The sequence below is a fragment of the Urocitellus parryii genome, chromosome 1 (genome assembly GCF_045843805.1).
Source record: "Urocitellus parryii isolate mUroPar1 chromosome 1, mUroPar1.hap1, whole genome shotgun sequence".
In the NCBI taxonomy this organism is placed as follows: Eukaryota; Metazoa; Chordata; class Mammalia; order Rodentia; family Sciuridae; genus Urocitellus; species Urocitellus parryii.
In genome coordinates this window covers 4,689,133-4,716,908 of record NC_135531.1, presented here as the reverse complement: position 1 = coordinate 4,716,908, position 27,776 = coordinate 4,689,133, and positions in this window count along the sequence as shown.

Here is a 27,776-nt window from a genome sequence, read left to right as displayed (position 1 = left end):
CCCGAACAAATGCAGGACCCCCTGCTAAGTCAACACGCGTGCGGAGCTGAATGACCTCTGTGGAGAACACACAGGTATGTCCACAAAGATGTATTTGCAGCACTTTCTGCACCTGCAGGCTGAGGCTAGAGGAAAAGTCTCTGCATTTGATTACTGTTTTCTTTGCATTAGAATAAGTTTATATCATCACCAAGCCAGATTCCTTCTCAGTTGACTGGGGATAAAAGTTAATTGTCATCACTATGATATGGTGACTGGGATCTGAAGTCAACAAAATTTACTAAAGATCAGTGAGCAATTGATATGTGCCGTGTATTTTGCCAAACATATAAATATTTACTCATGTAATTCTAACAGAAAGTTCATGGAGTAGGTTCTAGCATTTTCTCTATTTTTGCCAAAGAGAAAATTTGGGCATAGAGACATTAAGTAACTGATGCAATTTCACAGCATGTCAAAGAATAGGATCTTCATCCATCCACAAGATGAGCTTGTATTCATTAAATAAGGTGGCAAGTTCCAGAAACATTTGTTTAGGAGTAGAAACAGTTTAATCTTTCCGTTACTTAGTTTTTATAAGTCAATTAAAAACATCCTGACACATCTTGGTTAATCAAAGTATCGGTGCTTACTGAAGGCTGGGGTGTGTGTGACTGGGATTTATGTGGCTCAAGTTAGTGATTAAGGCAGGGTCGTTGGTGACCTGAGGCAGGTCCTGAGGTCCATGTCTGGCTCCCCTGGATGAGTTATCTAACTACTGTGAGCTGAAGCTCCCCTCGTTTGTGAAACAGGGAGTAGCACCCACCAGGTGGGTTAGTGGGAGTGAAAGGAGTTCAGGGGTGGTAACTGTGGGACCAGCGCCCCACCCAGAGAGCTCAGCCCATGGTAGCCATATTCTATCCTGGGCACTGTGCACTCACACCCTGAGCAACTGCCATTGTACAACAGCAGCAAACACCTTCAGGAGCAGCAGCTGGTCATGGAGCAGCACCGTAAGCATGACAGAGACAGGGTCCCGCAGAGGCCCACGTGGAGCTCCAAGTCAGAGTGTGGCCATGGCAGCCAACAGGTCAGACTATGGGGTTGCAAGCAGTGCATTCAGATTCAGAAGGAATGACTTCACGCCTGCTTCACACCAGAGGAAGAGACAAATGACAGTTTTTTTTTTGTAAAATATTTTTATTTCATTTTTATGTGGTGCTGAGCATTGAACCTAGTGCCTCCCATGTGCTAGGCGAGCACTCTACCACTGAGCCACAACCCCAGCCTGACAGGTGATTTAAGGACCTAAAAAGGAGACCAAGATTATAAAAACTTGTTCACCATTGGAAATCTTAGAGAAAGTGGCTTGTCTTGGAAAGAAATTGCAAAGAATCTTCAAGAAGCAAGATTAAAATAAAGGTCAAATGTCAAGGCCTCAATGACACGATTTGCCATGACATCCATAAAATATGAAGAGACCTGTCAGCTGGAAGGATCTGTCAAAGCCCGGCAGGACAGTGGCTCCGAGCAGAGACCTTGAGTCACAGGAAGCAGGATGGGTACAGCCACTCACAGACGACACAGCACTTCTGCCTCGGCCAGTGGACGAGTAGGAATAGCGATGGCTCTTTCCACAGTGCAGTTGGGTTGATGGGAATGCTAAGAAGAGATGACAGCTAGTGACAAGAGTCTCACATGCGGTTGGTGTGCATGGAAACCCTCCCAGGCTTTGGGGGCCCTGTTCACTATTAACTATCAAAAGTTAAATCAGCTCAAGATTTCTTTTTTTTTTTGCTAGTAATTTCAGTTCAAGGAATATTCTTCAGAGATGCACACATATAAATCAACATTACACACACACACACACACACACACACACACGCTAACCCACTCCATGAGACCTGCATTGATTCTTTCTGAAGGCAACACCCAAATACCTACCCTCCTTTCTACTGGCCTGTAAAGTCTGCACCACTCCTCAGTCTCCTCACTGGGGACGGAGCTCCCAGCCCAGAACCCTTGCAGGACACACCCAAGCCCTATGGGAGCCATCCAAGAGAGAAAGCATGGGGACCTGAGCCTTGGAGAAGGGCTGAGCCAAACCCCTCTTAGCACTGTGAAGCCGTCGCCTGGCTCTAGCAGGTGGGTGTGCCTGGGAGTCCGGGTTCGGAAATAAGGGTTGTCATTTAAGAGGACTGGCAATCTTCTTGTGCATGTCTCCTTGGAGCTCTGGACTGAGAAAGGCCCAGCTACAGTGATGGGCACTGTCTCCCGGAGGCTGCCGACGAGGGGAAGGAAAACGCGCAGATTCACCCAGGAGCTCTGTTGTTGCTTGGCCTCTGCTTTATATCCATGCACCTCTCACCCCTGTAATGCATTGTGAGCTTGACAGAGGTAGGAAGGAAAAAGGGTGTTCTTCCTTTTTATCTCTCCCACCCCAGCACCTGCCCTACTGTGGACCCAGGGCAGATGTTTAGAAACACTGTGGCCCATACCTTCCTTCCTGCCGATTCTTACCCAGGGGCGCACTTCTGCTGTCTTGGCCTTTGAGCCCCTTGCCTTCTTGCTTAGTTCTGAACTCCTGCCAAGTGCAGGCATCTCCTCCTGCAGGGCCTCAGATGTGTCCAGCACCACAATTACCTCCTCGGCTGTCCTCCCTCCACTCAGAAACAGACTCCATGAGATACTGCTGCCAAGACTGGCCACAGACCCTGGTGTGGCCCCAGCCTGGACACCAGCCAAGGCTTCCGGCCAGTGCCTCCATTGGCCTCTGTGCTGTTCAGTCTTCCTGTTCTGTATGCTGACGTTGGACATCCAGTGCCTTGTTGATGCTGCCCCTACTAGAGTTAGCCAGTTTCTGAAGATAGTAAAGAACTTGCTGAGGAGACCAGGTGTGTGCACTCCTAATGCAAACTGGCCAATTCAGAGCCCTTTCCCCAAATGCCATCCCAGTGGCTCTCACACTTGGAGCCACAGAGCACCTGTCCTCAGGGCTCCAGGGCCAGGTACCAGACATGGGGTCCCCTGCCTCCAAGCCCACTGAAGTCATTGAAAGCAGCCAATCCTGACCTGCCCCTATCCACACTTCCTCTCACTTCCCCGGCCTCCACCGGACCCTGTGCTGCCCCGCGTGTCCTTGGGTGCATGGTGCACTCCAGGGATCTGTGTGTTTAAGCTCCTTCCTCTGAGATGGTCTTGGTGCCTCGCCAGCCCATGTCCCAGGTCTGAGGAAAACAAGCCCCAGGAGCACCTACACGTTTTGTCTCGACTCTGCTCTTCACGCCTCACATGCGTTAAGAGGGTGAGGGCTAGACCCTCCCTCCTGGTGCTTCCCAGACTCCGCCTGTCATTTCTTTTGAAAACTTTCCATTTTCCTTTATTCTCTGGCCCCTCCTGCCCTCGCCAACCACAAGGGAATCCCTCAATCAAGGATGCTTCTACAACAGTGCCCCTCCACGGGTGACAGGTGTGCAGGACAGTCTTAAAAATGCAGTCCCATCTGTGTGAGGGAGCTCAGGTGTGGCTGTGAGCCCTGCTGCGTCAGAGGGAAGGCCTGGAAGGGACCCCGCAGGTCCCCAGCTGATAGCTCCCAGATGTACCTTGAGCCAGGAGTGTCCCAAGGTCAGTGTTTATAAATGGCTCTGCGGGAGATGTGTGACAAACATGTGACAAACATCTGCTCCGATGGAGTTAGCTGGAGCGTCCTTTTCCCATTTGACAGCATCTTTGCCTTTTGAGATTTTGACCTGCAGTGTGTGGAGAGGCCCCTAGGTGGCAGCACAGCACAAACTGGCCAGGTGGACCAGATGCCCATGGTTGGCAGGAAGGTCCTCAGCGTGTCCTCAGACCCTGCAGGTTGGGCAGCCATGTGGGAAGTGTCTCCAGAGGAGACAAGGAGTGAACTGACATCCAGGGGAAAAGGTTGGGATCCTCTTACAAATTATTCCCAGTCCAGAAAGGAGACACTGCCGTGGTGATTAGGGAAGCGCTCTGGGGCAGAGGCATAGCGGGTAGAGACGGCATCCATGAAATCCGGAAGCTAGAGATGGAGGAGGAGAAGGAGTGAGGGGCCAGGGCATCCAGGGTCCCTTTGTGGAAGCTTGGGCTGTCAGAGACCTACGAGTTTGGGCTCAGAGGCCTAGTAGCTGGCCACACTGACTTGGCTCGGGACAGGAGACAGGTACCGGAATATGCCTGGTGAGGGGTGCTGGGAGGTGCCAGGAAAGAGGGGCAGCCACTGAGAACCTGGGATGACTCAAACTGTGGCCCTGCTTTATGTGAGGTACATCCCAACTTTAAAGGGGTCTTTAGTTCCAAAAGGAAGATGTTAGTTCTGCTCACATTTATGTTGGAGAACCTGCTGAAAAGGTCAACCCAATATTTCAATGTGAGTTCCTGATATCATTGCTTTTAAGAACATTACAAAGCACAGACTGATTCTTAGAGAAAAGTGTGAGAAAACACATTATTGCCACCATGTGCCAACTCAATAATGCATTGAGCATTTATTTAATTAGTGATCTAATTCCTAAAGTGCTAGTTATTGTTAGGTGCTTGGCATGGTTGTCAGCTGTGCTGAGTCTGTCCTGCCTCACTTCCACTCCTGTGTCCTGAAACCCACAGCACTTGGCACGCACGGTACCCATAAAATGAAGTCCAGAAGTCACGATTAAATTGGGTTTACACTGAGTATGGAAATCAATTATTTTTCAAGTTCCCACAGCAACAATTAATCCAAAACATTATTGCTGAGCTCCACTCTCTGTCCCCAAGTCTGTTTTCAGCCATGAATCAGAGGAAATTGCAGGAAGAATATGAACCACAATGGGAGGTACAGGGAGGCTGGAGAGCACAGGAGCTGTGCATGGAGAGCGGCCATCGCCGGGCCATGGTGCCCAGAGGAACCTGCTTTCCTGTCACCTCTTCTGCTCCTGAGGCCAGGCTCAGTTCCCACGGCTCCATAACATACATTCTCTGTGAACTCCTGGAAAATTCTGCCTTAAATAGGACTCTGGCTCTTTCCTGTGTTTCACTTTCTTCCTCAAACCTCTGGATGGAGGGGAGATTAAATAGAGGAAAGGTGGGGAATTCCAGGGTGTGATCCTAAGAACTGTTGGTAGCATCTGTGTTCCCAGTTCTGCTCAGGGCTGAGCCTACACACAGCTCGTCTTTGTAAAACAGAAAACAGCTGGAAGCTAAGAAATTAGCAGATTTTACTTCATTCAACTTCTAGGTGTTGGAGAATGTGCTCCTGTTCCCCGAGTGGAGGGGGGACACCCTTCTCTTACTCGGAGCACTCTGCGTCCCTGCCCTCTGCTCTTCGGGAAGGAGACCAGTTCCATACCTTTGAAGGCTGCTGTCGTTCAGAGAGCTTTGGAGAAGGGGAGTGATACGAGTGGCCCAGGGAGGATGGTCTTGTCTCCCAGCTCTCCTGATGTCTCCAGCGCCCATGGTGCTTGCGATTCATCTGCTACACTTTGGAGAGTGCCTATTATAAATGAGTCTGGGGCCAGGCATGGCAGAGACTCAGGACAGCAGTCCCACAGAGAGGCAGGGCTGCTTGGAGCCTCTGCCTGCCTCACATGGGAGCTGCACTCTCAGTGTATTTCACAGGCCCATTTGGGAGTCAGCTGCCCGCCTGCTTCCATGCCTGTGTGGCCGTGACGGGTCTGGTGTGCACCTGGGAGAGTGCCTCTGCACACAGGACCGAGGCGTTTTTAGCCCCAGCTGGAGGTGCCACCCCACCAGCCCCCTGCTAGTCCCCTTCCAAGGACACCGGCTGGAGAGGGTTTGTCACATCAGGGCCCTCTGATGCTTAGGACCCAAGTCATCTGACTTCAACCAGCTCTCCCCTAGAGTTGAAGATGCTTAGAAATAATAGACAAAGGGAGAATGTCCTGGTGCTATGGAAAGAGGAGGGGTGATTTTAAGCATGTCCTCTCCTTGCTAGGTTCCTTTGTCCTTGCTTTAAGTAGCCATTTGGAGAAAGAGGCCCTCAGCATGCTGATGTCAGGGTACATCGGTAGTGGTGATGGCCCTGAATGAAGGCTGTGGACCTGTGGGTTTGTGACTGTGGCCTTGGCAACATACCATGACACTGAGGAAGCCTTTGTCTTACAGCATCTGGTGTGGCCCCCAAGGACTGGGCCACCTGGGACACAGGGTGGCCAATGACAGGTCAGTTTTGCAGTATCTTCAACGACAATGGCAACTTCTTCTCTAAGTTTTTGTGCTATAAGTTGACACCAATTATCAGAGAACTTCCATGGGAGGTGGATTCGACAGACTTGAAGCTTTCAACTCAAGAATACTCTCAAAGGGGGTTTTGTTCTGAAATCCCACCTTGAAACTCTTTTTGTGGGAAGTAGGTACTTGGCCATATGGGGATTGGCTCCACCTCTATAGGTGGAGTTCTGGAAGCAGCTGCATCACCAGCCTCTCCTGACACATCATGGATAAGTGGTTGATGTTTGTACACAGGAGGAGCAAGATACCTAGTTCAGTGGTTCTGTTGGGACTTTTAAGATCCTTAATGTCACAAAAATGTGGAATACAGGTTAAAATAGGAATAGATATTTTAACCTTCAAAGAAGACCAGAATTTTCTTCTGCTACTTTAAGACAGTTTTAAAATACGTTCTTTAGCATTGTGCAAAATAACCTAGAATGATGGAATCCAGACTGTTTTAGAAGACTGGGATTCAGGACTGTGTGTTGGACGGTCACGCGTCCCCCACATGGAAGAACAGTGTCGACAGTGCAGGAGGACACTCTGCAGTCCTGTCTCATCTCATCGCAAGCTCTGTGTAGATTTCAGGTACAGGAACCACACAACGATGTTGAGAGAGGGCTCCTTCTGGGACCATAGCTCAGTGCCGGGGCTTGTAAAGATAACTGGTGACTGCAATGCAGCGTCACCCGTAACCCACCATAGTCAGGATGGCTGGGCTCAGGGCTGCTGAGTCCGACTGGGCTCCCATGGGCCAGGAAGGACTCTGGGGCCAAAATGAGTCTCGGTGAATGAGTAGCATTTATGCAGGGAGGAGGCCAGGCACGAGGGAGGAGACATCTGCGGGTCCTCTGTGCTCCCCAAATACTGACAAATCATTCAATATAGAGGCTGCTGCACTGATGCCAGTGTTGGCCTCCATTTCAGGATGATCTAAGGACAGGCAAAAGGAAAAGAAATCTGCATTTTGTACTTATTTTAAAAAGGAACTCTAAAAAGCACTTACAGGCATCGCCACATGGGACTGCCACGACACAGTTCCAATAGCTGTGGCCATGAGCATCCCAGTGGTGCAAGTTCAGAGGTCAGATCAGCTCACTGGGACCCGATGGCTGTCCTTGCCACATCTGAACTCACACATCTCTCTGACGCCAAAGTCTGAGACATTCCCACCACTCCAGGCTTTTCAAAATAAAACAAGACCTTATTTTGCAAATAATATGCACTTGGTTCTCACGGCACCAGGAAACGTAGATTCTGGAGACCCTAATGCCTCTGTGGCTTGTAAATGCCCAGCGTTTGTAACTTCCTCACAAGGTTACAGGGTAGACCACAGCATTCTGCCTCAGAGACTCAAGGACAGTGTGACTTGGGAGCCCACCACCCACAGATGTCAAGGGCTGCCCAAGGTCATCACAGGAAGGGGTAGCACCCTGAAGGACCCGTGGAGATTTTCATACATCCCACCTGCCAGTGGCGAGCAGGTGGGCAGGGACACGTCATCCAGCTGCAGAAGGCTACGATGAACCTGGCCTGGTTTAGGTACAGGCCACATGCAGAGTTTTTAAGATATCAGCATTAGAAATAAAATAAAATAAAGTGAGGTTATTACATGGATTCATAAATATTAAAACATCTTTTCTCTAACTTCCACAATCAAAGAAAAAAGATCTGGGTGGGGCTGGGATGAAGCCCAGTTGGTCCAGTGCTTGCCCAGAATGCACAAGGCCCGGCGTTCAACCTCCAGCACCATGTGGGGAAAAATGGTCTATGAGCCAGTTAATCGTGTTTAGCCTGGACTAAGCTTTGAACCTCAACCAACCACCTGCCTGAGTCGTGAGTGCTTAAAAATCTCAGGCTGCCCCCGAGGAATAAGGAGCCCACGTGTCTGTGGCTTGGACACAGTGCAGAGCCACACGGTTTTCTATTATACTGTTAATGAAGAGAGTGTGAGGAAGGTTCGTTCACACGGAGACATCCAGCTGAGGCTGCCTTCTCAGTGGCACAGCGCCCTTGGGGGCACCATCCCGGATCCCAGGGCTTGGCGGCACCGGCCCATGTGCAGTCTGCTCTGCACTGATGGAGAGGCTCAAGGGCAGAAGCAAGGACGTGGGCTCACAGCCGGCATGCTCACTAACTCAAGAAGCCCTGAACACAGCGATTGGAGTGAACTGCAGGACGTTCAGGAAACAGCCAAGCCGGGAGGGAAGTGGAAATCCACCCGCTGCAGTGCTGTTCAGGCTGGGGTCAGGATGGAGCGCGGCCCACCAGGACCTGGCTTGTCAGCTGCAGGGCCTCCCGGGGGAGGGGCTCCTCACTTCTCCCTTGGGCACTCCTGGACATCCATGGCCTTCAGAGGCCACATGAACTTTAGGAAGCCTCTCTCCAGCTCAGCTCTGCCCGCCCTTGATTCTCAGCCAGAGTCTCCTGACCACCAGCTCTGGTTGCCCACAGAGGAGGCAGGCATGTGGGGAGTGCTGTCGTTGGACACCCCCTCCCCGCACAGAGAAGACCAAAGCAAGACCCAAACATGACGTTTTCTAAAGGGACTTTGCTTTAGCATACTGTTCTTCAGGTTCGTCCACACTCTTGATAATGACGACATTCCACTCTTTTTGAGAAGGCACAGAGTTTCCCTAGCTCTGTGTGCCTCATTCTCCTTGCTCATGCATGCACAGATGGACACCTGGGTCGATTCCATCTTGTCCTTTGTGCACAGTGACCCTGAGTGCAGATGCCTCTTCAACCTGTTGGTTTTACTCCCATGGCTGTGTGTCCACAGTGAGATTGCTGGAGAAGATGATAGTCCTATGTTGATTTTTTGAGGCTGTGCACAGAGAAACAAGTACTGCACAATCTCACTAGAATCCAGAGGAGTGGAACTCACAGAAGTTGAGTCAGAGGATGGTTACCAGAAGCTGGTGTCAAGGGGCTGGGAAGGGGGAGCTATTCATCAAAGGTGCAAAATTTTGGTTAGCCAGAAAGAGTAAATTCTGACATACATCACACTACACAGTCAATAGCAGTACACTCCAAAATAACCCAAAGAGTGAATTTCCATTCTCTCACCACAAAAGAAGCAAGGAGATGGGGATGCTAATCAGCTGGACTTAATCATTCCACACTGTTTATATATGTCAAAACCTCACATTACATAGGAACACAATGTAATTTTGTAATAATTTTGTAATAAAGATGACTTTCTGACTCACATAGTGGCCTTGTGGAGATCAAATTGCACGGGGCTCGACAGACTTCTTCTGCCCCTCTGCATGATTGGGCCTGTCTCAGCCACACAGCAAGCACCAAGGGCTCATGAGAGGCATCCCAGCCCCAGCTCCCTCAATCCATCCTTGAGGACTTGAGTTAAAACTCGTTTTCATTGTGCATAGATACCACATTTTCTTTATCCATTCATCTGTCAAAGGGCATCAAGGTTAGTTCCATAGTTTAGCTATTGTGAATGGAGCTGCTATAAACATTGATGTGGCTGCATTTGTGTAGTATGCCGATTTTAAGTCCTCTGGGTATAAACCAAGGAGTGGGATAGCTGTGTCAAATGGTGGTTCCATTCCAAGTTATCTGAGGAATCTCCATACTGATTTCCATAATGGCTGCACCAACTTGCAGTCCCACCAGCAGTGTATGAGTGCACCTTTTACCCCACATCCTTGCCAACATTTATTGTGGCTTGTATTCTTGGTGATTGCCATTCTGACTGGGATGAGATGAAATCTTAGAGTAATTTTAGTTTGCATTTCTCTAATTGCTAGAGATGTTGAACATTTTTTCATATATTTGTTTATTGATTAATTGTATTTCTTATTCTGTGAAGTGTCTGTTCAGTTCCTCAGCCCATTTATTGGTTGAATTATTTATTTATTTGATGATAAATTTTTTAGTTCTTTGTTTATCATGGAGATTAATGCTGTTTCTTAGGTGCATATGGTAAACATTTTCTCCTGGTATGTAGGCACTTTCTTCACCTTATGGATTGTTCCCTCTGCTGAGAAGAAGTTTTTATTTTGAATCCATCCCATTCATTGATTCTTGATTTTATTTCTTGTGCTTTAGGAAGCTTGTTAAGGAAGTCAGATCCTAAGCAGACTTGATAAAGATTTGGGCCAAATTTTTCTGTGATTAGGTTAAGTGCCTAAGTCTTTAATACACTTTGAGTTGAGATTCATGCTTGGTGAGCCTTAAAGAAGAATGAAATGATGGTATTTGATGGTGAATGGATGGAACTGGCGAATATCACACTAAGCGAAATAAGCCAATCCCCCCAAACCAAAGGCTGAATGTTTTCTCTGATATGTGGATGCTAATTCACAATGTGGGGGGCACTAAGGAAGAATAGAGTTCCTCTGAATTAGGCAGAGGGGAGTGAAGGGAGGGGAGGGGGTATAGGAGTAGGAAGAGAAGTAGAATGAATCAGACATTATTACCCTGCATGTGTGCATGACTACATGACTGGTGTGATTCTACATCATGTACAACCAGAAGAGTGAGATGTCATATCCATTTATGTAGGATGTGTCAGAATGCCTACTACTGTCATGTATAACTAATTAGAATAAATTAAAAAAAAAAAACTTACTTCCTTCTAAAACATTAGTAGTTAGCCATTGCTGTGCAGCTTAGAATTTCGGAGGTTTTCTCCTGTGTGAGCTTGTTTAACTTTCAAAACAAACCCATGGATGCTATTTGTAGTTTTAAAAGTCAGAGCATTTAGTCATCAAGCAATTTTAGCCTAGGGCCAAGTTGCTAATTTGCCAGAAGAAGTCACCAAATCCCCAAGACACCTCAAAATTTCTCCATGAAACCATTTGATTTCCTTCACTTCTTGGAGTTGAAATTTCTTCCTTTTTAAGAAAGGGAAACAAAAATAATTCATAGATAAATTGTTGCTGATATTTTTGAATTAGTGAAAACAATGGCCACAACTTACATTTTTACAGTAATCTTTAACATCAAAAACAATTCTTCAGTTGAGATCATGAGAAATCCTTGGAATTCATTTACTAATCAGAATTTTTATTACATTTATTCAAGTACACATATATATATATATATATATATATATATATATATATATATATATTTTAGTGCATACACAAAGTGAAATGATTATTGCATTTAGGCAAGTCAATGTGTAAATCACTATACATCGTCAACCTCTCTGTGTGAGTGGTAAGACCATGGATTCTTTTCTCCTAGCAAATTTGCAGGAAACAATATTATTAACTGCAGTCCTGAGGCTGTGTGAGAGGGCACTGATTCGCCCAACATAACTTCAAGGGTCCCAGCTCTCACCTAGATGGCTCCATTCCTTCTTCCCTGCTCCTCCCTCCCTGGTGATCACCGGTCTATACTCTGCACTTGGCTTTTTTAGATTCCACATATGGGTGAAATCACGCAGTATTTTTATTTCTAGGCCTGGTTTATGTCACCTGACATGACCTACTCCAGATTCACCCATGTCATCCCAAATGGTAGGATCTCCTCTTCAAGGCTGAGTGATGGTGTGTGTGTGTGTGTGTGTGTGTGTGTGTGTGTGAGAGAGAGAGAGAGAGAGAGAGAGAGAGAGAGAGAGAGAGAGAGAGCTCCTGTCCATCCCTTCACCGAGGAACCGATCCATGATGGCTGAAAGGACTATGGAGGCTGTGGGAGTGGGGCCTGCTTGAAGGAGGGAGGTCCCGGGGATGTGCCCTAGAAGGGTATTTCCTGTGCCCTCACCCCTCAACCCTCTGCTCCTGACCCACACGATCTGAGCGGCTTGCCTCCACCACAGCCTTTGGCCATGATGCTCTGCCTGGCAGGCCAAGAGCAATGGAGTCCACCCACCATGAACGGACACCTCTGGAACTGTGAGCCACAATAAATTGCTCTTCCTGTAAGTTGCTCTTGCCACATTCAAGCTGACTGACACAAACAGGTTGAGTCCATATCTTGCCTTCATGGATAACACTGAAATGGACATGGCGGGGCCGACGTGTCTCTGACCTATGATTTCATGTCCTTTGGATTTGTGCTCAACAGAAAGATTGCTGACCTATGTAAATTTTTTAAAATATTTTCAGGACTCATCATATTGTGTCCATAATGCAACAGTCTCTATCAAAATTCCTGTGGTTTGTCATAGAAATAGAAAAGTAAATTCAATACAATAAAATTCCTATGGAGCCAAAGTCACCCCAAGTAACCAAAGCAAAGTAAGAAGGAAAAAGTTGGAGGCATCACACTTACTGATTTTGAATTATGTCACAAAGCTCTGGTGATTAGCACAGCATGGTGCTTGCATAAAAACAGAAAGAGGAAGGAAACACAGTAGAAAGACCGGAAATCAACTCCAGCATAGCAGAAAACTAATTATGGACTCTGCCACCAAAGAGACGCAGGGAGAAAAGGGTGTTCTCTTCAAAATACGGTCCTTGGAAAAGTGGCTATCCACTTGCAAAAGAATGAATTGACCCTTATCTGACAGCATATAGGAAATCAGCTCAAAGCAGATCAACAACATCGCATTAAGACTGGAACTATAGAACTAGGGAAGCGCCTCGACATTGTCCTAGGCAATGATCTCTTCAGCTGTCACCCCCAAAGCTCAGGCAACAGAAATAAAAATAAACAAGTTGATTACATCAAAATAACAGCAAGGAAACAGTCAGAAAAATGAAAAAAGGCACACTATAAATTGAGAGAAGATATTGGTGAGCCATATATCTAATAAAGAATTAATATCCAAAATATTAAAATTCAACAAAAAATGAAGGACTTGATTACTATTCACAATGACCAAGTTAAGGAATCAGCCTTGGTTCCCATCAACAATTTGTCTGGATAAACACAACAGAGTGTTCGTCATTAAGAAGAAGGAAATCATGTCATTTGCAGAAAAATGGATGCAACCAGAGTTAAGTAGAATAAGCCAGACTCAGAAGGACAAGCATCACATGTTTTCATCATATGTAAAATCTAAAAGGAGAAGAAAATGACAACATGTATGTAGAAGAGAGACTCTCAGTGTAGAGGAAGAGAATCAGGAGCGGGGGGCGGGGGGAGTGTAGGAGAAGCAGATGAGAGTGAGAGTGATCCAACTGTCACATGCCACAGTGAAACCCGTAGTTCTGTATAATTAATACACACTAATGAAATAAATGAAAAATAATTTTTTTCCAAAGAAGATATTCCAAGTACATGAATTATGTCACAAGGCTCTTTTCAAGGTGTAGACACATACAGGAAATGCAACTTAATGAGATACCAGCCTCACCTGATAGGATGGTTATTATCAAATATGCAATAAGTACAAGCGTTGGCAAGGACATAGAGAATCAGCAGCCCTGTTCACTCTTGGTAGGGCAACAGACTGGTGGGTCGGCATTTTGAATTACATAATTCCAACTTGGGAGAGTTGAGAAATTGTAATTAGAAGTAATAGCATCATTCTAATATTTGTTTCTCCTTTGCACCTCAAATTGAGGACCAAAGGAGAAATGACAGTGGCATTTAAAATGTTTTGACTGAAGTGCATGGATCCCAAGCGTTCTTTATAAATTCAGCATGCCCTTGAGAGTTAATCATCTTCCTGCTGCTGTGACAAAATACCTGAGATACACAACTTCTAAGGAGGAAAAGGATTTGGGGCTCACAGTTTCAGAGGCTCCGTCCATAGCTGTTTGGCTCTGCTGCCTTGGGCCTGTGGTGGGCAGTAGGCTATGGGAACCGCTTGGCAGAGATGCTGCTTCCCTCATGGCAGCCAGGAAGCAGACCCAGGAGGAGGGGCTGGTGTGCAGTATTCCCTCAGTGACACGGCCCAGTGACTCAACTTCCTTCCACCAGATGCCTCTTCCCAAAGGTTACACCACCTCCCAGTATTTATAGTAGCTTGGAACCGAGCTTTGGGTGACACTGATCCAAAACCTTGCACCTTGTAGGTGCTATTAAACCTCCAACCTAGGCCAAAAGAGGTCAGCAGCAGCGGGTTGGAAGCTCCCCCTTCTGCAGCCCTGCGTTGCCCCGCCCAGGTCTCTTCCTGGGCCTCTTAGGCACTGGTCATATCCTCTCGCAGCTGGCTTCTAGCCCTCAGACTTTCAACTGTGGAATGTCCTTGGTTAGAATAAGAGTCACTAGTTTGTTTGTCCTCTTATTCTATGGTGTTCCTGCCTATGACTAGTAATATCTTACTTCGATCACCATTTGAATTCTTTGCAACTTGGAGCTCTCAAGAATCATGTTGCTTGTTCCCAGCACACACATCAGGATTGTGAGCGTCGGGATTGCTGAGCATCCTGGGAGCAGGGTCTCTGCACTGTAGACACATGTGTCCATGCTCTACCTCAGCAGAAGACTGCTGGGTTGCCAAGGTGCCCCAGGTATGCCCTCAGTGGCGTGAGCATTCCAGCTGCAAGTCCACACCACCACTCGGTATTGCCTAGTGCAGCTCTGTGTAAGAGTTTATAGACATTATCTGTGCTCCGGCATGAAGGTAATGTACTATACATACCACAAACATATGTATGTATATCCTGTAAATGAGCTTGTGTTTGTGTCTATGTATATGTGTATGTACATATGTGTGTATGACATATGTGTATGTGTTTATTTACCCATATAAACATTGCTCTGCTTATCCACATATTTATTATAGAAGATTTTAAGTGGTCAAATTGTCATGTGAGCTTTAATGTACCATCATTCAGCATCTACAACTAAGACACTTCATCCCACCTTGTGGAATATCTAAGAATAGTCTATTCCTGTATTAACTTGAAGCAAATATTTCAGAGTGTATCTCTGAAAGATAATTTCCTTAAAAGCCATGATCATTACATTTTTCTGTGCTAGAGAATGACATAATCATTATTTGATCACGTCTAAAATGATTTCTTAACATAAATAAAGATCCAGTGTTCCTATTTTTGACAGTCCCATTACCATGCTTGTTTGCTTTCCAGTTCATTTTTACCAAAATCCAAAGTGACTCCAGAATTTTGATGAGTTGATATGATTTTTAAGTCCCTATCAATTCTTAAAGTCTTTATTTTCACTAGCTACTTCCTTCTTAAGTAAAGTTTTTTATCCATCCTTTGGAATTTCTACAGCTCTAGTTTGCTAATTGCATCCCTGCGGAGTAAACAACATGTTCTGCCTTCTGTACTTTCTGAAGCTTGGTAGGTGGACCTCAAGGTTTGGTTTTGGATGTGTATGCATGTGTGCATTTAAATATATGTCTGTGTTTAAATATGCACACTTTATATGTAGCCATGGATACATAAACAGCAATAACTATATATTAAATACTGTATTATTTTTCTTTTCCTCTTGCTGGGTGATTCAAGGCAGGTGCTATGCATTTCCATCTGCAGCCCAGAATCTGTCTTTTTGTACTGTCAAGAGTTGTAGATGCTCAGGTCAAGATCCTGGAGTCCATTGGGAACAGCAATAGGGCCGTACTCCATCATTTCTTGTTTTTATACTCATCTACTGTGAAAAGAGAAACTTCTTCTCATCAACTTGAGGTTGCCCCAGTTTTCACAGGAAAGAAACACACATGGTTGATGCTTTTCAGGTCTTCAGCAGTTTCCCAAGCAGTGAATGACAGCTTCAAGAAAGAACACTTTGGCTGTATGTTGGTGTGTATTTGCTGTGCACCACAAGCTCTTGATTTACACAGACACGGTGTGTTTACAGGTGGTGATTGTGCTATTACTCTCATCAGGGCTCTGTCTTGCACACTGGAGACCACGTTGGCCCCTGAATCCCTCTTGTGTGACTTGAGGCTTTGCTGGCTTTCTGGTGTGACAAGGTATCCAGAGCTCACACTATAATTTCCTGCCCCAGAAGCAAAACATTTAAAATTAACTATGGGGGAGAGTAACTTGTGTTAAATCTTTAGTGTTTCCTCAAATCTCCTGCCCTTGCTGCTGGGCTTCTGGGGCAGAATTCAGGAGGAGTGTAGAGGACACTTTGGTTTACCCTCCTCCACAGTGCAGAACACCTTTGTGACATGCTCAAGTCACCAGACTTGTAGTTAGCTGACCAACTCTATGACAGGGCTGGGCCTCTCAATCGGATGAAGGCCTTCAGAGAAAAACGTTCTGAGGGGGAAGGAATTTGGCCTCAAGACGGCCACATAGAAACCCCATCTGAGTTTCCATCCTGCTGCCCAGAGGATTGGGATATCAAGACGGCAACAATGAATCTGCCCCCCTTCCTAGGTTGGTGGCCTTGCCTACCTGGGTCTTGGGCTCCCTGACCACATTTCTGTGAGAAAATGCCTTAAAATACAGCTCTCGGTCTGAGCTGCTGCCTCTGTCTCTCCACACACACGTACACACACTACACACACGCCACGCCTATCCCTTGTCTTTTTGGAGAACGCTAAAGCAGCTAATGTGTCTAATTGACTAATTGCATGTCTGCTTCTCAAAGGGGAACTGAAGGTTTTGAGCCAGAGCAGGAAGTCTCTAATTGCGGTGCTGGGCAGATTGGAAGTCGGAAGCGCGCTTGTCTGAGCCCTGGTGTTCTGCACGGTTCTTCCACTTCCACAGACCTCTGCAGGCGCTGCTCCCTGACCTCGGAGGCAGCTGTGCATCAGATGGGCTGGGTGAGGAGGTAGGCATCGTTTCTTCCTGGCACAGAAGCCCAGTGAGATCAGAGCATATTTCCATTGCTAGTGCTGAAATCGAAATTCCTCACTCTGGGTAGGGATTATAGCCTGGTAAGAGCAGGGCTCACCCTGTGATCTCCAGTTTCTTTTTATGGCCAGGCTGGCCTTGATTGGACTCAATGCTTCCCAGATGTTCTTGCTGGCCCTGGGTTCTGTCCCTCCTCTGATGTTAACCTGGCAAGAAGGATGGTGTCTCCGAGTTGGGGCCTGGCCTTGTATGAATGAGACCAGCGGTTGTACCCTCACAGCTTCACAAAAACTATGTGATGGGGTTCTGTTTCTTTAGGTCCCCAAGTGATCAACACCGTTCAAGATGGAAATGCTTTGAGCTCCTGAGCTCCCTGTAGGCAGAACATTTGGGACTCAGAGGGGTGGTGGCTTCTAAATGACACTGTCCAGACTGTGTAACTGGAGGCAGAGAGCGCTTGATCCTGCTGCCTCCCAGGTGCTGAGAGTCTGCAACACCAGGTCTATGGGGCAGCTTGCAGGTGACAGGGCCTCCGCCTCTGGAAGGACAGGGCCTCCTGTACCTATGAAGTCAAGAAGATTCTGCTTCTCAGTGAGGTTTCTAATCTCACCCAGAAGCCATTTCTCCTGACAGGCTTTATTATGAAGATGTGTATCACTTGAAGCACTGAGTGTGGTCCTGGTGATTTGTGCTCTGTCCTTGCTCTGCCCCTGCTCATGTGTCTGTCACAGAGCAGAGCACCGTGGTGTGACAGCCCTGGACGCTAGGTTTGCGTTCCATGGTGAGTGTTCTAGAGGAGATCACTGAGCACCCTGTGCGGTCTCTTCCTTGTGGAGAGAAAATACAACGGCTTCCACTCATACTGGTTCCCTTAGTGGTTAAAAGATGGTGTTTGCAGTGCGTGGTGACCAATGCATGGAGGTCACTGTCCTGCTTCTCATTATTCCAACACTATCGTTGGTGCCATCAGGGGTCCCCAGCTGGGCCTACTCTGTCCACCCTGTGGTATTTGGCAATGTCGGGGAGACATTTCTCACTGCCATGAGAGGTCGGGCATGACTGGCTTCGGGTGGGGGAAGTCAGGGTCCTCTAGGATGCCCAAGACAGCCCCCCACCAGGAACCATTCAGCTCAGCGTGCTAGCAGTGCTGAGGTGGAGAAGCCCTGCCTCAGGGCAGGAGGGGCACAAGTAGAGCACACAGGGGCCCCAGGGGTCCGGAGGGTGTATTTCTCGCCATCTAGCGTCTCTCCCATAAGTCGGGATGCATCTTCTCTTCACGGTCCCCACAACTCTGCAACTCTGAGCTTCCTGCTTACACATTCATGAGTCGGGGAAAGCTTGGGTGGCAGGAAGAGTCCACCTTCCCTGTGAGCCCACAGAGAGCAGGGACAGGCACAGATACTGAGAGCCTCTCAAGAATGTCAATAAATGCCTCTTCCCAGGGCCCAACTCAAAGATCCAAACCCCCTAATCTTCCCCATGGATGCCTGTGAGCTGGGAGCAGCTGAGCACATTTCAAACCTGCATTTCCCAGGAATAGCCTTATGCACATAGAGTATGCAGAGAAGCACACACAAAAAAAAACATGAGATGTTTCATCCCAATAGCTGCCATCAAGCTCTTAGCCCATCCCAAGTACCCTCTACTTGGCTGCAGTTGGCGTCAGTACCCATGGTTAAGGGTTGGAAGGACTGGACATGACGGACTCTGCCACTGGTCTCCTGGGCCACAGCCACAGGCAAAGCCTGTCGTTAAAGTGCGTCTGCATCCCAGGGGCCTCGTACTGTGAATCCAGCAGGATTCACAAAGTTATGCTGGGAAGAATCACTCCTGCTAATGGCACAGCAAGCAGCTGTCTGACTCAGAACTGGCAGCTCACACCAATGTGTCACCAGCACACACTGGCACCTCGACTGGGGCAGAGGGGCAGAGGTCACGGGGCACACCACAGAAACCCTGGCTCTGGGCAGCTGCTTCATGCAGGATGTTAGGTCACGTAAATGCCGCCGCCAACTGTGATGACGTCACAGAGGGAGGGGGGAGAAGGGAGGAGAAGGCCTGCGTCCCCGGAGAGTGCTCAACCTTGTGGACACTGGCCATTGCCCAGGAGTGGCCCACCTCTACATGGTGGCAGGTGCGCGTGCTAGGTGCTCCCCTCCTCGTCACCTGTGGGGGTCTCTGCTCTTGGCACCTGGCCCAGGCTTCCAGGACTGGAGCCTCCTTGCGAGGGCCATGAAGTGGGTCCAATACCAGGAGCGCCACCTCTCAGGAAGGCCACTGTGGGAACCTTTAACTACAGATGGACGGTGGTCTTGAAAGCACGGTGGGCTCAGGCCTGGACCTCAGGGAAGCCAAGAAGCAGGCCTCCATCGCAGGGTTGGAAGTCAGTCTCCAGGATCCACAGAGAGCTCCAGCTGCCCCCCTCACCGTGGCGCACCCCAGGAGCCTCTCTGACAGCAGGCAGCCGCAGAACACCAACACAGACCGCGTCTTCTCACTGCAGGTATGTGGGACACGTGACTGTTTACGCACCTGGTTGGCTCTCTAGGATTCCTCATGTTGTCGAGGGCCATGTGGTTTGACATTGGCTCAAGCTTGGTGTCTGATGACATCATTGTCATGGTCCCACTTTCCTCAGGTGACACCCCTGTGTCACCTTATGAATCTGAGGAGACAGACCCACTGCAGCAAGTGCAAGACGTGGTGGCAACAGCCATAAACCAGTCCCGATGTGCAGTGAGTCACCCTCGCAGGCTGGCTTTAGAAACATGTGGCATCTACAGTCACAACTGTATCTCAGTGGTTCCCTCGATAGGATCGTCACCTCTTCAGCATAAACAACAGCGACTGCCCATCATGAGAAAGGAACCTATGGCCTAGAACCCCTCCTCCTGGCAGTGCAGTCTTGCCTGCGGCCTGCACTCGACCTGCCTCGTGGTGACCACACTCTAGAGCAGCTGGGAATGAGGATGTCTTCCATCATCCCTCATGAGAGACAGGAGTGTGGCAGCCCCCAAACTCAGGTTTTTTGTTTTATAATTTACGAAGCCTCAGTTTAAGACAAAACTCTCTGCTTAAAATGCCTTCACCTGTCAGTCACTGCCAAGCTATTCAATTCCCTGAACTTGAATGCCCTGAGTCCACCCACAACAGAATGACAACGTAGGCCACGGGTCCACATTGCAGCAATACATTGCTTCTCTTGAAACCCTGATCTGTGTGCCCTGAGCCATAGAGGCTGACGTCACCTCCCGGTTAAGGTATGAGCTAAGGGTGATGGTTTCAATTATCTGCCCTGTGGCAATGACTCATGCATATGTGTGTACAGTGGTGTCTTTGCTATGGAGTCTGAATTCTCTCAGTGGCTACCTGCTGCCATTGGTCACCACCTAGCCAAACAAAGCCACAGGGGACAGAATGCTGGGTACTTGGAGGTCCATGCTGGTCACCTGCAGTTGCCTCTCCCAGGTGGAAACTCATCCTTCTCTCTGCTGGGGAGCCACATCTGAAGGACAGTCCTTGCTGGGCTGCACACCATAGAGCAGATGTGGAGGCTGCTACCCCCCCCCCCCACCAGTGGTTTACTCAGAGTTCCTCAGCCTGGAGGTTGAGGCTCTGGGCTCCTCACCCATATCCACTCCTGCCTTCCCACATGTGGACCCAGGAGTAGGGCTCCCCAAAGAAGCAGAACAGAGTGTACATGTGCCTATCCATCTTCCCTCTGCAGACTGAAGCCCAGGATGCTGGCAGTCTAATCCAGCAACTCCAATCTTCATCCCAAGCCCGAGGGTCAGGAGAGCCACTGAGGGTCAGGAGAGCCACTGATGTCAGATCCCAGCCTGGGGGCAGGACAGGACCTGCACCAGCTTCCGCATCAGGCAGGGATTGAGTTACCCCTTCCTCACCTCTGTTCTTTCCAGGGTCCCTGCAGTTGGATGAGGCCACCCTATGAGAAAGGCCTCCACTGTCTTCAGTTCACAGATTCAAAGGCTGTTTCTACGTAATAATACCCCCAGGCACACCCAGGGTAGTGTCTGGCTAAATATCTGGGCAGCTGTGGCCCACATTTTATTTGCTGAACTAGGCTCAGTCTTCCACCCACTGAATTTTTCTCAGTCTCTGTACAGAGACGCCCTGGTTCTCCCGCCCTCTCTGCCTGCCCTGAGAATGTGATGCAGGTGGTGTCCCCTCGGCCTGACCTCAGGGGTCTCCACTCCAGCAGGAGGACTCCTCTTAGCCCCTGGGAGGTGCTACTCCGGTAGCAGTTCTCCATCCGCACCTGCGGTGGTCAGGACTCAGCGCAGCCGCTCTCTCTAGGCCAGGGGCTCTTTGAGGGTTGATGTGTTGGTTTCCACACGACCCCAGGCATGGGTTGAAGCTGGGGGTGTGCAGAGAGAAGAGCCACAGCCCCCGGCGTCTTCTCCGGTGCAAGCTCTCTCCTTCCTTGCCATCCTGAGGCTCACTCAGCGTTCCAGTCCCTCAAGGTCAGTGTTAGCCAAGGGCCACACATTGCTTACTGTCCACTCTTGGCCAGTCCTCCAGTGGGTCGAGCATGTCAGGGTCCTCTTCATGGCTCGTGTGGTTGTTGGCAGAATTCGTTGTTCTGCAGCCGTGGAAGTCCCCTGTTGTTGATGGCTGTCGGCCACCAGCTGCTCTGAGCATCTGAACGTCCCACAGTTCCCTGGAGGAGGTTTTCCTGGGTCCTCACAACCTGACCACCTGCTCTGCCAGGCCAGCATGAGGACTGCTTGCTTCATTCTGCTAAGAGGGCTTTTTGCATGGTGACATACCATCATTCCTTCCTGTGCCCCGCCCACGGCCACACCCGTGAGCTGGCCTCTTCCTGTCCCTGCGCGTGCTTGTGTTTTCCTTTCCCATCAGAGTGCTCTTCCCTCAGCCCCTTGCTTGCAGTCACACCATTGGGATCCAAGTTCAGTTGGCACCTCCCAGTTTCCCAGCAGGAGGCAGAGGTCACTGTGCCAGGTAAGCGCCTCCTGGGAAAGTTCTCCACACACCGTGCACAGAGCTCTGTATCTGTCCCTTGTTTTATTTATGCGTTTGTTCATTTGCTGTCTCTTTTCCTACAATGCTGTGAGTGTGTGGGAGGAGGGACCTACCTTCCCAGTCCCATTCCAACCACATCCTGGACCCTGGCCTCAGTAGGTGCTCAAGAGATAGCACCTGGCAGGCTGGATGAACGAGTAGACCTTGGGGCCTATCTGCTGGCACGGGTGGGGTCCTTGCTTTCTCAGGAGCCAATAGTCCAGACACTGCGGGTACGTGAAAACCTTGTGTGATGGGGCCTGGGATGGGGGTCAGCTAAGGGCTCCTGAACTGTCCTTGTTTCTTTATAGGGACAATCACTTTTTCAGCTCTGAATAAAGACAATTCACTTGTGAAGTTCAGGAATTACATTGGGGACAGCGTATTATGTTGTACCACACAGGGCAGTGTTCCAAAGCTGTGCACGCAAAAGGACCAGCACGGTTTTCATGTTTTTAACATTACCAACCTGTGTGAGGCCTGTGAGAAAACCCAGGGGTTTTTCTTCCCCTTCTGTTAACCCACTTCATTTCCCATAAGAACTGCATGTGCCTGGCCCCTGAAGCTCATCTCAGCCCCGGTGCTGAGCTGGGGCCAGTCATGCAGGATAGTGGAACTGATGTCCTGGGAAAAGCGTCTGGTCAACTCAGAGCCAGAGAGGCGGGAAGAGAGGACCTGAGCCCCTCCTCCCTGCCCCACAGCGGTCATCTTGCCCATCACAGCAACATTGGTCTCTCTGGCTTCAGTCATCCTTCTCTGGTCTTATAGGAAACAGACAAATGTGAGTCCAGCCGTTGTTACCAGAGTTCACTGATCTTCTGGTGATGGATCTATCAGTGTATCTGATGTTAGAAGTTTCTCGGAGATCCTGGCGCTGTTTTATCAGAACAAACCGTGGATAGCACCATCAATTTGTCTTGGTCTCTGGCCTCCAGTGGACTTCAGTGTGCTGCGGGGACCTTGGAGGAAGGCAGAGCTGTGGGTGAGATTGCGTCCCAGGGAAACTCTGGCCGTCCCAGCTGGGCAGGGACTTAGATCTGCCCAGGATGGGTGATGGGCCTTGATGCTCGGCCACATTTAGAGCGACTCCAGATGCTGTTGTGACTCCAGCGCAGCATATGTGGTCCGTCATGTACTGTTTCCCAGGAATTTGCGTTCATCTTTTACTGGGAAGGCCAGAGCTTCGAGGATCCACCCACACACCGTCCATCACAAGCAGGAGGGTGGCTTTCTTTCCATATCCTCTGACCTCTCAAACCACAGTTAAACCAACTGGCAGGTCTGTCTCCCTGTGCCCCCTAACGAACAGTTCCGGACCTGTCACTGTGACCAAGCACCAGGACACAGGGTGGGCCCCAGAGAGGTGGAAGTAGGGATTCACAAGCTACTCTCCTGTAATGAGCTTCAAATTGCTTGTGCAGGTTAGCCTGAGTTTTGAAGCTGAAGTCACTTTTCCACCCAAGAGTGTACATAACAAGTGTCCTCATTCATTTCTTCTCTCTCTGTAGTTCCTTATCAGGAATACTGGCATTTCCCAAACACAGGATTTTAATCTGCACCAAGGCGGTTGCAAGAAGAGGTTGGGATTGTGCCCCTGTAAACAAAGGAGCCCTCTCTGAGCCTTTCTCTACCTGGAGGGCATGCCCCACTTCCTCCTTGGAAGGTGGGTTTCTCTGGGAGACCCTGACCTCTGGAATTTCTCACCCTTCCTTCTCCTGCCTTCCAGGTCCCCAGGAAGCCCCTGGGTCATTTCTGCCACCACACATGAGGCGTCTCCTTCAGGCCTCGTGGAGATGTGGCGGGCTGTGTTCTGACTTTTCTCTTGTGTCCTCCACTCTGCAGGATCCCTTCTTGGTCCTTCGAGGTGCTGCACCACGAGCGGACCCCTCTTCGTTGCTGAGCCATGTTCCACAGTACACAGGAGCAAGAACTGGCTGTCAATCAACCCTTCACCAACATCCGGGTTGTTTCCACCAGTAACACCTACAGTAAAGTAGCCACAAAAGTCCGTGTACAGGGTTTGTATGAACATTAACTTTCATTCCTGTTTGGTAATGCCAGGGAATCACAAAATGAAGGTTGTTTAGCTTTTTAAGAAAGAGAAAAATTACTTTCCAAAGTGCCGTTGTGGTCCAGCCCTCTGTGCATAGCACCCACATGTCATTTTGGGGTTTAATGGGAAAGCGTTCAGTTGCTCACCCAGATGAGATGTCACCTGCACTCTATCTTCCCATAGATGCCTGTCCCCAGGGTGAGGAAGCAGCCTTCTAGTCCTAGATTGCTCTAAGCTTTTGTGAAAGATGAATTCTGGGTTCCGTAAAATGCTCTTTCTGCTTTTATTTGGTTGTTTGTGGGGTTTTTCACTTTTAGTTCTCACACAGGTTGATTTTTTTGAGAGTTGAATCCACCTGGCATTCTTGGAATAAACCTCATTTGGTCATGATGTATGTTTTATCTTTTCATTTAATTGGTGAAATTACAAAATTCCATTTAGAATGTTTGTTCAACCACATTCATGAATTCTGCTGTTTTCTTTTTTTGTAATACCTTAGAATCTTCCTCCCCTTTTCATCAGGATAATGCTGGCCCCTGGGATGAGTTGGGAAGCACCGCAGCCCCTCAGTTTCCTACTTCAGCATCTGCAGAATGGAGCTGCTTCCTCCTGGGGGCTGGTGGGATTTGCCAGGGGAGCGGTCGGCTCCTGCTGTGTTCCCCTCCTCTCAACTGGGGCTGCACCTTTGTCTTCCGGGGATGTGCTCCTTCCAAGCTAATTTATGGGTTTATTGCTACAAATTTGTTCATCATCTCTCCCACCTGGGAATGGACATCTGCTGGACAGGTGCCTGGGTCTGACTACTGTGCATTCTGTATCTATTGGACCCTACAGTGATGGATTTTTGGTGATCTGCTTCTTCCACTCAGCGTCGTATCCTCAAGATCCACCGAGGATTGTTATAGCAACACCAGAAATTCCTAATCCCATATTGTAACTGCACCACATTTTGCTTACACATCCCTGCGTTGGTCGATACTGGGGTCTCCTCATCTCTTGGCTAGATTGACTGACGCTGCTGTGAACAGGGTATACAGATACTTTTGGAAACCACACCTTCATTTATGTGGAAACATAGCCAGAGGAATGGCTGGATCATGGGACTGTTCTGTCTAATTTCTTGAGGAACCACCAAACTGCTTTCCATAGCAAACCACCATTCACATTCCCACCAAAGATGCACGAGTGCCCATTTCTCCACGTCTTCACCAGGTCCTTTCCTGTTCCTTCACTTTACTTTTATTGCAACCATCCTAATGGGTATGAAGTGATATTCATTATGGTTTTGATTTCCATTTTCCTATTTTTTTCCTATTCTGGTTGAACTTGTAAATAACAAGTGGAGACATGTCTGTTGGACTTTTTTTCCCTGAGCACTCTGGATAGAGGCCTATCTGTTTCATTTGTTTTCTCATTTTTATATGATTTGCTGTTCTTCTGTTTATTACTTCATTGATTTATGTTTTGAGTTTTACATTCTGAATATTTAATTTGGGTTCTGTTTCCTCTTCTTTCCTCTCCCTCAAGAACCAGAGAATATTGATTTGAACTCTTTCTCCTTTCTTTTCAGACATTTAATTATTTAAATTTCCTGTGTATTTCAGTGTAATCCTAAAAAAAGAGTAGATCATATTTTCATTTAGTAGAAGATATTTTCTTACTTTTTTTTATTTCTTCTTTAACCCATGTTTTATTTAGAAGTGCATTATTGTGGGATTTTCTGGAGATATCTGTTACACACTGGGACAGTCAATACAGTGTGGTGGAGAGAAGGCTGACTCGGATCCTTTCCAAGGTATTGGGAGTTGCTTAGTGGTCCAGGAGGTGGTCTGCACTAAGTTCTTTTTTGGCTACTACAGAGAGTGTGTGCTGGGCGAATGTTAGCTGGAACGTCTACAAACTTTAGCTGACTCAGGTCAGTTGGTGGTTTTGTTTGAGTCTCTACCCTTGTGGATTTTCTGTCTCTATATTACCTTAATTGTTGAATAAATGTATTAAATCTCCAACTGTAACTGAGATGAGTTTGATTCTTTCTGTGGTTTTATTTGGCTATGTTCAGTGTGCGTGCCCATGCTTAGGATTATGTGTCCACTTGAAAGACTGACCCCTCATTATTGAGAAATGATTTTTTTTTATCTGTGGTATGTTCTGTTCACTGTAATATACTTGGTCTGAAATTAGTACATTCCTAACACGTTTAGGTTAGTGTTAGCATGATGTACTTCTTATTCTTATATTTAATTTTTTTCCATCCTTATAAATAAAGTCTGTTTCTGAAAGAAAACATGTTTGTGTCTAGCTTTTGGATATTATATCATAACTTCTGCCTTCTAATGTGATTTTAGGTCACTTATAGTTACTGTGATCACTGATATGATCAGGTATAAATCTGTATTTTCTTTGTTACATCTATTCTCTATTTCCTTCTTAGAGTTCTGCCTCTGAGTCAGTGCTGTATCCTTCTGATTCCATTGTACATGCTTCATCTCTTCTCTGGAACCCTTTGCTCTACTGCTTTGTGCTTGCTCTTGGGTTAACAATATACACGTTTAATTCACCCCTACCTTCAGTCAATTGACACGATACTATTTCATGTAAAGTCGGAGAGTTCCTTTCCTTCTCTCTGGATTGGGTGCTGTTTGGCCATGTATTTTACTGAGGTTCTGTCTTTGCCCTAAACTCCGCACTGCATTGCTAGATTGTGTGTGTGTGTGTGTTGCTGCACGTGCTTCATAGAGGACTTTGTCATAGGAACTCCTGCCCCTGTCCCCTGCAGCTAAGCTCCGGTGCTCTTCCTTGTCTTTCAGCAGACCCACTTCCCGGGGGTCACTTGGCCCCTCCTGATGGTGAGGCGCTCCTTCAGTTTTTCTGTCTAAAGTCTCACTTTTGCTTTGAACGACTTTTGCCCTGGTGGGCAGTGGCAGGTGATACCATGGCCTTGTCTCCTTGTCTGCCTTGTCCTGTGTGTGTCTGGGGTTCATTTTGGCACGGGGGATTGAACCCAGGGTGCCTTACCACCGAGCTACACCTCAGCCCTTTCTACTTTTCATTTGAGACAGAGTCTCAGAGCTGCCCAGGCTGGCCTGGGGCCTGCGATCCTCCTGCCTCAGCACCCAGGGCTGGGCCCACCCCTGTGCCCAGCCTTGCTTTGTTGCTGTAGCAAGAAACCCTAACCCCGTTCCTCTCTCTGTTATCCTTACTTCTCTGGCTGCCTTTCAGGTTTTTTTCATTGTCATCCTTTTTCACATTTATTATAAGGTATCTCGGTAGTTCCGTTCATATTTCTTGCTCTAGTGTTTCATTGAGGTCCTTGAAGCTGTAGGTTTGCAGTTTTTACCAAATTAGGAGTGACTTTTACCCTCATTTCTCTTTATTCTTGTTTCCTCTCCTCCTTCTTCGTTTACTCCTCATTTTCTTTCAGAGACCTCCTTTCCTGGTGTGTTGTTCTGTGTGTGCTTGTCTCAAAGTTCACCGATGTCTGGATCATTTTTTAACTTACTTTTTCTGGGTATTTTTCACAGTTTCCAATAGAATATTTTCAGGTTCACTGGCCTTTTCTTCTGAGAAGCTGTATCTGATGTTATTCCTCCTCAGTGAATTTTACCATTTCACACATTGAACTTTTCCTCTCTAGAAATTGGATCCAGGTCTTTTAAAATAAATTCTCCATGTCTCCGCGTAGTCTTCTGAGCAGATGGAGTATAGCAGTGGCCGTTTCAGATACGATCTGCTGATTCAAAAGCACACATCACTCCCGCGTCACGGTCCGTTGGCTGGCTCTTCTCCTTCCTCTAGCGCATGTTCTCTCCGTCCGTCTCTCCCCTTTCTGT